Source organism: Rutidosis leptorrhynchoides, chromosome 1, assembly GCF_046630445.1.
Source record: "Rutidosis leptorrhynchoides isolate AG116_Rl617_1_P2 chromosome 1, CSIRO_AGI_Rlap_v1, whole genome shotgun sequence".
NCBI classification, from domain to species: Eukaryota; Viridiplantae; Streptophyta; class Magnoliopsida; order Asterales; family Asteraceae; genus Rutidosis; species Rutidosis leptorrhynchoides.
In genome coordinates, this window is record NC_092333.1 from 640,013,197 (window position 1) to 640,026,193 (window position 12,997).

A 12,997-nucleotide genomic window follows, 5' to 3' on the forward strand; every position below is an offset into this window, starting at 1 on the left:
GAAAAATATTTTCTTGATATGTTTAGAGGTTAAGTAGAATACAAGAGTTGTGTAACATGGCACATGATGACGTTATGATCTGTGAATCATCATGTTCCATTTAGAAACTCATCATGACTTACTGTAATATAATCACGTTAATCAAGTGTCATTATATTATACTAACTCATGCTTCAATTCCCAACACTACTTCAAAATCATTCATATCTTAAACTCGAAGGTTTCAGAATTTAGAAACTAAATTAGTTTCCTTTTTTGATATATCGCAGATAGCGTGGAGAGATAATTAATATCCGACGAGAATATTTATGAAGATATCTTCAGAAATATTGAGGATATTAATAAGGAAAGATACGATGATATCTTAGAATTTCTAATATCGATGGATGATGAAGAAAATTTGTCCGCAAGAGTTTAGAGTCAGAAGCAAGGTATTCGTTAAAGATTTTATCATAAACAGAATCATCAGGATTCTTTATGTACAAGTTTAGTCCTTGTGATTTGTTCACACCTTCCTTCATGGTTTGCTCAATCCGTTTCCCAGTTCCAACTTTTCTGAGCTTTGCCAACATACTATTCTTTATTATCTAACTTCCGACGATTAAGGTCGTTTACAGTTGTCTATAGTTTCTGCTACTTCATTTAGCTTTTTCAAACTTTGAAGTGTTGATTTGTAGACTGAGTGCTTTTCAGAATTTTCAGAATGGAAGATCATAATTCTAAGAGATAAAGGTTATATGTATACATATAATTGTTGATGTAGAAACGCTGCGAGATTCAAAATACTGATTGCTAATTCTCGGTAATTGGTATGACACCTTCTCATTTCAAGATGCGGATGAGTATATGATAGGGTTTCAATGACTATAATGATTTTTCGAAAAATCAAAGATAGATGAAATTACTGGTAGGTTTACTACCAATGTGGTGGGACATAGACGGTTCCCCGGTAACGATGACGAAAGGCAAACTTATATATCGAAGTTATAATAGAGTTTATTCGAATGAAAAGTCGAAATTGATTTGCTGAAGCTGTGACAAAATTGGCTACTTTGGAAAGGGATTGCAAAGTTATTTTTGGTAATAACAACGCCAAAGGAGTTAGCACGGATACGTGTTAAACGTTTACTCAGGTTCCGAGTGTTTTCAGGTGCATAACTATATGCATAAATCTTTCCTTTCGTAGATGAAGTGCGGTTGGTTCATCCTCTCGATTGCGGTATTTTCAAGAATTATGAAAGGTTTGAATCGCAGATTGTAATCGTCAAGATACAAATGAGGTTTAAGGGGAAATCAAGTGGCAAACTTGAAGAATTGTTTAGTTTCATATGTTTAATATTTTAATTCATTTTAATTGTCCAATGTTGGTAGTCCTCAGTTGATAGTTCACAGTTAACAGTTCAATAATTCATATATAGTTTAATATATTATATTCGAATTAATTAATACGTGTCATGACCCGTGTACATGTCTCAGACTCGATCACAACTCAAAGCATATATATTATTATAGAATCAACCTCAACCCTGTATAGCTAACTCAAACATTACTGCATATTGAAAGGACCCATTCATATACATTATAAATGGTTCACAATAGTTGATTACATTGCGAGGTATTTGACCTCTATATGATACATTTTACAAACATTGCATTCATTTTTAAAAGACAAACTTTCTTTACATTAAAAATTGACAGGCATGCATACCATTTCATAATATCTACTATCCAACTATAAATTGATTTAATAATAATCTTTGATGAACTCAATGACTCGAATGCAACTTTCTTCGAAATATGCTATGAAAGACTCCAAGTAATATCTTTAAAATGAGCAAATGCACAGCGGAAGATTTCTTTAACACCTGAGAATAAACATGCTTTAAAGTGTCAACCAAAAGGTTGGTGAGTTCATTAGTTTATCATAATCATTTATTTCCATCATTTTAATAGACCACAAGAATTTCATTTCGAGTTCTCATAAATATACGTCCCATGCATAGAGACAAAAATAATCATTCATATGGTGAACACCTGGTAACCGACATTAACTAGATACATATAAGAATATCCCCTATCATTCCGGGATCCTCCTTCGAACATGATATAAATTTCGAAGTACTAAAGCATCCGGTACTTTGGATGGGGTTTGTTAGGCCCAATAGATCTATCTTTAGGATTCGCGTCAATTAGGGTGTATGTTCCCTAATTCTTAGATTACCAGACTTTAATAAAAAGGGGCATATTCGATTTCAATAATTCAACCATAGAATGTAGTTTCAATTACTTGTGTCTAGTTCGTCAAACATTTATAAAAGCGCATGTATTCTCAGTCCCAAAAATATAAAGGGTAAAAAGGCAAATGAAACTCACCATACTGTATTTCGTAGTAAAAATACATATAACGTCATTGAACAAGTGCAAGGTTGGCCTCGGATTCACGAACCTAAATTAATTATATATATTTATGTGTTGGTCAATATTTGTCTAACAAATTAGGTCAATTCATAGTGTACCACAATCCTAATGCTCGAGACTAATATGCAAAAGTCAACAAAAGTAAATTTGACTCAAAATAATTTCCTAAAATCTATACATGATTAATATATAGTTTAAATATCGTCGTTTTATATTTTTAAATATTTTTAAAAGATTTATTAGGGTAAATAATATAATTTATTTATTAATAAATAAAATTTTATTTTAAATTTATATAATAAAATATACTTTTATATATATTAAGTAATAAAATTTATAAGGTTCATTTAATATCATAAAGATATTATGATAGGTATTATTAAAGTAAGTTATTACACGTAGTAAAATATGTTTGTATCACATATTTATTTGATAAAATAATATCTATAATGATAGTAAGTAAAAGTTGTATTATTTTTTAATAATAATTATTATTATAAAAATATCAATATTTATAATTACTAAGATGACATTATGATAAAACGATAATTCTAATTATGATAACTTTAATATTTACGATAATTTTTAATATTATCTTTAAAATAATAATTCTATTTAAAATAATAATAATAATGATATTTTATAGTAACAATGACATTTCTATTAAAATGATAATTTTTGTTAAAATGATAGTTTTAATACTAACGATACTTTTAATAATAATAGTAATGATAAAAATAATAAGAACGATAATTTTATCTAAATCAATATCTTATAATATTTTAATTTCATCATGATACTATTACTCATTATTTCCTAATCGTTTCGTTTAATAGCTTTTAATCGTCTTTTATATCGTGTTCATAATAATGATAATAATAGTAATCAAAATAATTAGGTGTTACAAATATTTGTTTTAATTACACTAATATTAATAATGATAGTTACTATAACATTATTAATGATAATACTAATAATTATCTTAATGATAATATAGTAATAATAATAATAACAATAACAATAACCATTTTTAAATAATGATATATATATTAATAATGATAATAATAATAATAATACTAATAATAATAATAATAATAATAATTGGATAATAATAATAATACTAATTATAACTTTAACGATAGTAATAAAAAAATAACAATTTTTAATGATAAATCCCTTTTATTGATAAAGATAATAATAATGATAATAATAAGATAAAACAAGAACGACGATAATAATAATCATTTTTAATAAAAATATCGAAAATTCAATTGATTATAACTTCTAATCCGTTCATCGAAACCATTCGATATCTAAAGGAAAAGTTCTTAATTTTTCACTAGCTTTCCAAGGACATGCATACCTTATACCTTATCTCAACCGCAAGTGTAACTAATTCAAGATTCAACCTAATCTGTCTAAGGGCAATATCAAAAGTACAAGCATGCATAATCCTAAATACTCGAGCACTAGTCAGAGATACACTATTAGTATGTAAAAGTTAAATTATGAGTACTCACGTATCAATATTGAGATTCAATATCGCAGGAAAGGTACGTAGATGCAACGGAAATGATAAACACTATATTGACCTCACGAGCATACCCATGAACCATACTCAATCACCTCCATAGCTATAACCCATAATTTCCTTAATCCTATCCTACTCGAAAAACAATTTCGAAATAACTCGGACAGCACTCCGTCGTAATATTTTATGTATACTAATAATATCTTGAAATAATACGGAGTAAATATATATATGTAAATCGATTGAGAGAGTTTAGAGAAAAATATTTTCAAGTTTCTATGAAATAATGAAACCTATTGAATTCTATTTATAATAAAATTTTGAATTATTAAAGTGAATTATTAAAGTATGAATTATTAAAGTGAATTATTAAAGTATGAATTATTAAAGTGAATTATTAAAGTATGAATTATTAATGTGAATTATTAAAGTATGAATTATTAAAGTGAATTATTAAAGTTAAAGTAAAGTAAAAATAAAGTAAAGGTAAAGTTTAAGTATAGTAAAAGTATAAAACTATGTACATATAATACGCGTATAAATATATATAACATTAATTTAAATCGTTATATATATTTAACAAAATAAAATATAAATATCATTATCTTTATCATAATAGTTAAGTAATGAGTTGTCAAAAGTGGTTCTAGATATTTATAAAAGTTATATACGTTTTAATAATAAAGTTCTTTTTAAACTGAAAACGTTTTTGTACGTTTGAAACTAAATAGATCAATCGAGTCTTTATGAGATTCAATCTTCCACTATCCTTTGTCTAGTTCTCAATGATTGACAATTTGTTCTTATTTATAAATCACTTTACTATTTTCCGAATATTGTTAAAATGGAAAGATTTCTCAAATCAACGTGGGCCTTTCAACAGAGACTTGTAATCATAATTCAATATATCTGATAATTCAATCATTTGATCTTATCTTCTAATTCCATTGATAAACATTTTGAAACAGATACAATCATATAAAGTATTTAATCTAATATTTTGTTTACGTTTCAAGTTATAATATATATACACATATACATATATAATCATATTCGTTTAATGGTTCGTGAATCGTTGGAACTTGGTCGAGGTTGAATGAATGTATGAACATAGTTTAAAATTCTTGAAATTTAACTTAACAAATATTGCTTATCGTATCGGAAACATATAAAGAATAAAGTTTAAATTTGGTTGGAAATTTCCGGGTTGTCACAGTACCTACCCGTTAAAGAAATTTCATCCCGAAATTTGAGTGGAAAGGTCATGAATGATAATAAGTATGTTTTCATGATGCATACGGGCTGAAAATTAGAGTTTTATCATCAGCGAATAATTTGGATAAAGAATCCATTTATATGAAGAGTACGAATGAAGCTAACATAGAAGAGTGAAATGAGTAAGTGTAGATTCATCTTATCATTTGACGTAGATATGATTGATTCCCAGATTTCAAGGGATTTGAAGAAAATCTTCTTAATAATATTTGACTCTCCGGTAATCAAGGGAATTAGGATACGCTTTAAATGCGATCGTCCATTTTAATTGTTCTGTAAGAGATTTTCTTATAAATTCACCTCCTTCATTTCCTTACAACTCACACCTTCTGTTGATGCATTTTATGCAAGTCCCTAGACATCTACCCACGTCCATTGCAGGTACAACAGTTTACAGGCCACCATGATTGCTTGTTATTATCCTATCCATATTTGTATGTGGTTACAGGAACTGCATGAATGAGATTTAGATGTTTGACTATGTTAGACTTAGTCAGACGTATGAGTGAAGCCTCACTAGTACGGCTGACAGGCTCATACGCACGGTTGATGCTGAGCTAAGTCATAATTACAACCTAAATGAGAAGACACGAGTGAGTGATCACCCGTACGGTTGATGAAGCCAACTCGTACGTGTGATGAATGAATCGTATGGGTGAGTCAACAGCAGGGGTATATAAAGTCTTATGTTCTTCATTTTAGGTTAAGCCTCTCATTTGTTACACACACTCAGATCTAGTGAGCTCCTCCGATTCTCTCTCAGTCCAAATCACCCAGGTGGTGAATAATAGCTCTAGGTGTTGATCTAATCACACTTGATTTAGTTGTGGTTTGACTAAATTAATCAAAAAAAAACTTAACCTATTCACTAGAGGGTTTGATTCACTTATTCCGCCATTGTGTAAGTTAAATCTGTTGATTTCTAAGTTCCTAGTCATGTTTCATCACCTTCTATTCTTTCCCCCTCAACTCATATTTTAAAGTATTCATCAATATGCTCCATCCAGTTCTGATTCTCGATATACTTCTAACTTTCATATCGGTCATTCTACTTTTTCATCTACCGCCGGAAGAATCTATTTACTTCTACTATACTCTTGGGTTTATAGTGTTTCTAGTTCTCCCGTGTCTTTATATTGCTATATGCATCAATATATATGGTTTATAATTTTTGGTTTGTCGTTGGGCTTTATATATTCCCTTATATTTTAAAGTCTCTCCTTCTGTCTTCTATAATCATTATCATTCACAGTTAATGCTCTCTTTTATTTGCTGCAATTTATACTCCAATTTCTATTTTGGAGTTTTGTCCTTTCGTTTCTTCTTCTTGCGATAAAGCACCGCTTGTAATGGTCCAGAATTCACAGATATGAATTTCGGAATGAACATTGTTAATGTTCTAGGAAGGAAATTGTGATGGCACGATCTTGACTTATCAAATTACTAGAATACCTTGGAAAAGGCCGAATCATCAAGAAATATTTTCTTGATATTTTAGAGGTTAAATAGAATACAAGAGTCGTATAACATGGCACATGATGATGTTATGATCTGTGAATCATCACGTTCCATTTAAAAACTCAGCATGACTTACTGTAATATAATCACATTGATCAAGTGTCATTATATTATACTAATTCATGCTTCAGTTCCCAACACTACTTCAAAATATTCCTATTTTAAACTTGAATGTTTCAGAATTTAGAAACTAAAATAGTTTCTTTTATTATTTAATACAGATAGCGCGAAGAGGTAAATGATTTCAAATAAGAAAAATTAAGAAAATATCTTCAGAAATATGGAGGATATTTTTAATGAAAGATATGATGATATTTTAGAATTTCTAATATAAAAGGATGATGAAGAATATTGTCCGCAGGGGTTTAGAGTCAGGAGCAAGGTATTCGTTAATGACTTCAGCAGGTACTGAATCATTTGGATCCTTTGAAGTCAGGTTCAGTCTTTGTAATTTGTCCACAGCCTCCTTCCTACTTTGCTCAATCCGTTTTCCAGTTCCAAAACTTCTCTTTTTCTGCGCTTTGCCAGCACACTTCATCATTATCATCCAGCTTTTACCGTTTAAAGTCGTTTATAGTTTTTGCTGCTTCATCAGCATTTTTTCCATTTTCGAAGAACTAATTCGTAGTTCGGAGTGTTTTTCAGAAACTTCACATTCAAATTAAGTCCAGAAGATAGACGTTATATATACACATATAGCTGTTGGCGTAGACATGCTGCGATATTTCAAAATACTGATTGCTAATTCCCAATGATTCGTATGGCAATTCTCATTACAAGATGCGAATGAGTAAATGATGTGGTTTCAATGAATAATTATAATGACTTTTTGGAGAGGCTAAAGTCAAAGGGTAATGAAGTTGTTGGTACATCTGCTAATAATGTGGTGGAATGTAAAAGGTTCCCTGGTAACGATGGTGTATATCTCAAGGTTATAATAAGGTTAGTCTGACTGAGAAAAGTCGAAGTTGACTTGCTGGAGCTGTGACAAAACTGGCTACTTTGAAAAGGAGTCGCAAAGTTATTTTTGCTAGTAAATGCCAAAGAATCTGACGCGGATACATTGTTTAAACTTTTACTTTAGTTTCAAGAGTTTTTCGGGTACATAACTGTGGGTAACATGTGGTTGGATCATCATCTCGATTGCTCATCATTCGAAGTGTCTTCAGAAATTTTCAAAGGGTTTGAACACAGATTGTAATCGTTAACATACATTTGATGTTCTAACACAGTTTTGAAGTCAAAATATAGCTTGTGAAAGATGTAAGGATCTAAGAGTGATGATTTTGGTCATATCTCAAGTTGAATTTTGAGATTTCAAAATCAGAATATGTAATTAAATTTTGAATGAGTATGGTTGTTTTGATTTCTATAAAAGAATGTATATTGTTGTGAAAGTAGGGAGTATAATGGATGATTTGCTGAATCAGATTCGAAGAATGTAACATATTAATTGTGAATTTATATATATCTCGGGTATTACCTACCAGTTAAAAAAATTTCACAATTAATATTTTGTACAAAAGAATTTTATTACAGTCTTTATGAAAATATATATATGTATATTTTCTTCAGATGTAACATATATTTAATGAGTTAATGTTAAATTAAACTCATTTGATTTACGGTTGAAACTAGAATTGAATAATCCCTAAAGGCTTTAAAATGTACATAACTTTTACGCATTATTTCTTTAATGACATTGAAATTATGAATCAATACTTCGTTATTTATTGATGTATGATGTTCGGTTCCTGGAATTCTTGTGAATTTCGCGAAGTACGAATGATGTTATCTGAAAAGTTTCGAGTACATCGATGATGAAAGTATAAAATCAAATATATACTTGATTTATTATGAATTGGAATTTGTTGAATTGCGACAGAGATTGTAGTTAACGCTAATTAAGTTGTGACCGAAGGACGTACATTATTGCATATTTGTAATATGAATTAACCGAGTAGTTAAGATTCATACACAATAGCTTAGCACGAAAAGATTTATTTCAATATATATATATATATATATATATATATATATATATATATATATATATATATATATATATATATATATATATATATATATATATATAATATACATATAATTTCTTCAGAGGGAATGAGTTAATTCTTCATAACTCATTGATACAATATACACGTTATTGATTCGTAATGATGTCCACATTGATTCTTGAATTGAAGGAGTTTGTGATGTTATCGGTGTTGTTGATTCGGATGTTGACTGTACTGACGATGATGGTAACGCTGACGGTACTGTTGATGCTGTTGGTAAAGCAAGTTTAGCTTGTTAATCACACACCATTTTTGTCAGGGTTTCTACTCTTCCTTCTATCATTTTGGTTCGCTTAACTGATTTATGGTTAGGGTTAGATTAGATAATCTCTAAGACTTTAGAGATTACATAATCGCCGCGGAATGTTTCTCCAATTAAGTTATGAATTAATACTTCGTCAGTTATTGTTGTTGGTACTCCTTGGTATTTATGGTGCGTATGACGTTGATGCTCGTGGGACAGAATGTGAAGTTGAGGTTTACGACGCGGTTGTGGTTGGAGGTGGTAATGGTACTGTTGGCATTGATGATGGTGGTACTGGTTATGCTGCTGATGCTGCTGCTGGTGTTTGTAATCTCTACACCATATTCTCCAAAGCCACTACCCGAGCACGAAGCTCGTTGACTTCTTCTATTACACTGGGGTGATTGTCGGTTCGGACGACCGGATAAATAAAATCTAAAATTTGATGTAATATATAATCGTGATGAGATACTCTGGAAATGAGCGAGAAAATGGTGTTTCGGACAGGTTCGCCGGTAAGTGCTTCAGGTTCTTCGTCAAGAGGGCAATGTGGTGAATGGAAGGGATCACCTTCTTCTTGTCTCCAATGATTGAGGAGGCTACGAACCCATCCCCAATTCATCCAGAATAGGTAATGACTGATTGGTTGATCTATTCCGGTCACACTGCTTTCGGAGCTTGAATGGGATTCCATTTCGGAATCTGAGTGACTTGAACTGATGATGAATTACATTTCGTACGATTGGATAAAGGATTTTTTTTCGATATGAAATGATTTTGGCTAACGGATGGTATTCTAATTACATAGAATATATATATATATATATATATATATACATATATATATATATATATATATATATATATATACATATATATATATATATACATATATATATATATATACATATATATATATATATATATATATATATATATATACATATATATATATATATATATATATATATATATATATATATATATATATATATATATATATATATAGATCAAAAGATTTCGTAGATTACGGAGGACTTTGCGGGATATGTCAGGCAAAGTTTAAAGTAACAGATACGATAAGATATGATTTAGCAGATATGCTAAGATATGAATTTTTGTCTATACACTATTCATGCAATCAATGCAGCAAGACGTGTCTTAGACTAAAAATGATAAGCAGGTAATTTCCTGAGGATGATAAGTAGTTAATTTTTGACACAAAATGATAAGCAAAACTTTTGACCTGCAGACACGGTCGAAGTCCAGACTCACTAATGCATCCTATCGACTTATTAGTTAGACACACTAATGCAGACCTGGTTCGCTAAGACCATCGCTCTGATACCAACTGAAAGGACCCGTTCATATACATTATAAACGATTCACAATAGTTGATTACATTGCGAGGTATTTGACCTCTATATGATATATTTTACAAACATTGCATTCATTTTTAAAAGACAAACTTTCTTTACATCAAAAATTGACAGGCATGCATACCATTTCATAATATTCACTATCCAACTATAAATTGATTTAATAATAATCTTTGATGAACTCAATGACTCGAACGCAAAGTTCTTCGAAATATGCTATGAAAGACTCCAAGTAATATCTTTAAAATGAGCAAATGCACAGCGGAAGATTTCTTTAACACCTGAGAATAAACATGCTTTAAAGTGTCAACCAAAAGGTTGGTGAGTTCATTAGTTTATCATAATCATTTATTTCCATCATTTTAATAGACCACAAGAATTTCATTTCGAGTTCTCATAAATATACGTCCCATGCATAGAGACAAAAATAATCATTCATATGGTGAACACCTGGTAACCGACATTAACTAGATACATATAAGAATATCCCCTATCATTCCGGGATCCTCCTTCGGACATGATATAAATTTTGAAGTACTAAAGCATCCGGTACTTTGGATGGGGTTTGTTAGGCCCAATAGATCTATCTTTAGGATTCGCGTCAATTAGGGTGTCTGTTCCCTAATTCTTAGATTACCAGACTTTAATAAAAAGGGGCATATTCGATTTCGATAATTCAACCATAGAATGTAGTTTCAATTACTTGTGTCTATTTCGTCAAACATTTATAAAAGCGCATGTATTCTCAGTCCCAAAAATATAAAGGGTAAAAAGGCAAATGAAACTCACCATACTGTATTTCGTAGTAAAAATACATATAACGTCATTGAACAAGTGCAAGGTTGGTCTCGGATTCACGAACCTAAATTAATTATATATATTTATGTGTTGGTCAATATTTGTCTAACAAATTAGGTCAATTCATAGTGTACCATAATCCTAATGCTCGAGACTAATATGCAAAAGTCAACAAAAGTAAATTTGACTCAAAATAATTTCCAAAAATCTATACATGATTAATATATAGTTTAAATATCGTCGTTTTATATTTTTAAATATTTTTAAAAGATTTATAAGAGTAAATAATATAATTTATTTATTAATAAATAAAATTTTATATTAAATTTATATAATAAAATATACTTTTATATATATTAAGTAATAAAATTTATAAGGTTCATTTAATATCATAAAGATATTATGATAGGTATTATTAAAGTAAGTTATTACACGTAGTAAAATATGTTTGTATCACATATTTATTTGATAAAATAATATCTATAATGATAGTAAGTAAAAGTTGTATTATTTTTTAATAATAATAATTATTATAAAAATATCAACATTTATAATTACTAAGATGACATTATGATAAAACAATAATTTTAATTATGATAACTTTAATATTTACGATAATTTTTAATATTATCTTTAAAATAATAATTCTATTTAAAATAATAATAATAATGATATTTTATAGTAACAATGACATTTATATTAAAATGATAATTTTTGTTAAAATGATAGTTTTAATACTAACGATACTTTTAATAATAATAGTAATGATAAAAATAATAAGAACGATAATTTTATGTAAATCAATATCTTATAATATTTTAATTTCATCATGATACTATTACTCATTATTTTCTAATCGTTTCATTTAATAGCTTTTAATCGTCTTTTATATCGTGTTCATAATAATGATAATAATAGTAATCAAAATAATTAGGTGTTACAAATATTTGTTTTAATTACACTAATATTAATAATGATAGTTACTATAACATTATTAACGATAATACTAATAATTATCTTAATGATAATATAGTAATAATAATAATAACAATAACAATAACCATTTTTAAATAATGATATATATATTAATAATGATAATAATAATAATAATAATAATAATACTAATAATAATAATAATAATAATAATAACTTTAACGATAGTAATAAAAAAATAACAATTTTTAATGATAAATCCCTTTTATTGATAAAGATAATAATAATGATAATAATAAGATAAAACTAGAACGACGATAAAAACGACGATAATAATAATAATCATTTTTAATAAAAATATCGAAAATTCAATTGATTATAACTTCTAATCCGTTCATCGAAACCATTCGATATCTAAAGGAAAAGTTCTTAATTTTTCGCTAGCTTTCCAAGGACATGCATATCTTATACCTTATCTCAACCGCAAGTGTAACTAATTCAAGATTCAACCTAACCTGTCTAAGGGCAATATCAAAAGTACAAGCATGCATAATCCTAAATACTCGAGCACTAGTCAGAGATACACTATTAGTATGTAAAAGTTAAATTATGAGTACTCACGTATCAATATTGAGATTCAATATCGCAGGAAAGGTACGTAGACGCAACGGAAATGATAAACACTATATTGACCTCACGAGCATACCCATGAACCATACTCAATCACCTCCATAGCTATAACCCATAATTTCCTTAATCCTATCCTACTCGAAAAATAATTTCGAAATAACTCGGACAGCACTCCGTCGTAATATTTTATGTATAC